Here is a 2218-nt window from a genome sequence, read left to right on the forward strand (position 1 = left end):
CTCAAGTTGGTAGTTATAATGCCACAGCAACATATTACAAATCAAGATTCAAGCTATGCTTTATTCATACACACATGTAAACAGAGAAGATGAAGACAATCATGCAATTTAAGTGTTGGAAATAAATGAGAGGAAAAGGAACTTTACAACCTTGTAGTTCATCTTCATTATTGTTGTCCTCTTTCTCCAATTCTTCCCTTTCCCTTGGCAACTTAGAGTGCTTGCTCATCCTCAAGCAACAATTAGAACAATGGTTATGGGGCTAAGATGGATCATGAATGTCTTACACAATGAAATGTTAGTAGCACATGTGTTTTAAGCAAGCAAAATTTAAGATAAAAATCAAGGCACAAGAGAAACAGACACATTGTGATGCAAACATAAGATGGTGGTGCATGATACTTTGCAAAAAAAAAAATAAGTGGCACACCAAACTTAGTGTGACACTCTCACTTGGAATTAATGCAAGTATCTTGTAAGAATTAGAACCAAATTTTGTTGCATAGCAACACCAAACTTAGAATGCAATCCTATGTCCACTTATTTGAATTAAAACCAAGCAAATGAAACTGTTATTTATTAATTACAATCACCAAGCTAAGAATCTGCCATTAACAAAGCTCTCTTGGTAATGTATTAACAAACACAGTAAATAAGCAAACTAAAATAAAAGCATTAAAAACAAAGAATTAACTAAAGTAAACAGAATGACAAAATATCAAACTGAAAGAAAATTAACACTGCAAAGACATTATGGTTATGCAGACAAGTGGTGTTGTTGAATGATTTGCATAGAAAAATAGGTGGCACACCAAACTTAGAATCTTGGTGTGTCGCTTTCAATTTTTGATTTGATGCAATCATCCAAAAAGATTGAAAACAATGTGTTGCATGGAAACACCAAACTTAGAATGTAACCATATGCCAATTTATTGAATTTAAACAAAGCATAAAAAGAAATGTACCTACGGTTGGGTTACCTCCCAACAAGTGCTCTTTTAGTGTCATTAGCTTGACATGTTGCTCTTCACTTTCTTCCTCTTCTTCCAGTTTGTTAAGAGGAATGACTTCAAGAGGGGAAAAGTTTCAGCTATTGTCCCCTGTCTTGGTCTCCTTTCAGCAAGCTTCCTTGTGAAATTGGCTTGATTAATCTTGCTTGCTGGATCAGGGGGAGAATTATTTGCAGTTGACCTTCTCTTGAATGTTGTCCTTGGTATCTTGGTCACAATCCTCTTCTTGGTGCTTTTGTTAATTGCCTTCACTTCTTGGATGTCAAGACATGGTTGCTGTGTGATTATTGGAGTGATTTCTTCATTAAGAGCCTCTTCAATTGGTGGTTCCATGAATCCTTCTTCTATGCAATTCTATGCTTCAATTGAGGGTGACTTCTATTGAGTGTCTTTCTCACTTTCTTGATCCTCCACTTCTTCCCTTGTCACCTCAAGTGCAGTTTCATTTTCAACCACCTCATTCTTCATTGAAAGTCCACTTGATACAGTGGCCTCCTCATCTTGCTCTTCCACTTTATCCTTCACATCCATTAATTGGTCTTCATTTTCCTTGCTTCGTAGTTTTAAGTGTTTATCTGTGTCCTCCAATTGCTCATCCGTCTCCTGAGAAAGGATTTCTAGTTCCCTCCGGGATTGTTGATCTTCCTCCACCATCCTGTTGAACATGGACTCAAGTTTTGAGAGTCTTTGGCTCGTGGAGGTTTGTGTTGAGGCACATTTAGGTGATGAAGAATTTTCAAATGAGAAACTGGGACGTGAGGGTGGATGCTCTTTCATTCCTTGGTGATACTCCCAGCCACCATTAGAATAATGACTTGAATCATTTTGTGGTGGTGGGAAGTATCCCATATGATTCTCTTTCTTATCTTGTGTCTCTGAAGCAAATCTCCATGAGTTGGACTGCTCAGAATGTGTATTCTCTTGGTGATATTCCCAGCCATCATTAGATATTGGTGATGGTGGATGATATCCCATAAAATTTTGTTTGACCATAAGATGAGTTGAACTCCATTTGTATTTTGTAAACATCAATGAGATTTGAAATTCATGTCACAGAGAAAGAATTTCTTAGGGAGGCAATAGCTCAAACACCTTGCTATCAATTTAAAACAGAGAACAAAAACAAAAAAATGCTTGATCTACACTTCTCACCCACTTAATCATTGTTGATCTAATCAATCCCCGGCAACGGCGCCAAAAACTTGATG

The sequence above is a fragment of the Arachis duranensis genome, unplaced genomic scaffold (assembly GCF_000817695.3).
Source record: "Arachis duranensis cultivar V14167 unplaced genomic scaffold, aradu.V14167.gnm2.J7QH unplaced_Scaffold_354584, whole genome shotgun sequence".
Classification (NCBI taxonomy): domain Eukaryota; kingdom Viridiplantae; phylum Streptophyta; class Magnoliopsida; order Fabales; family Fabaceae; genus Arachis; species Arachis duranensis.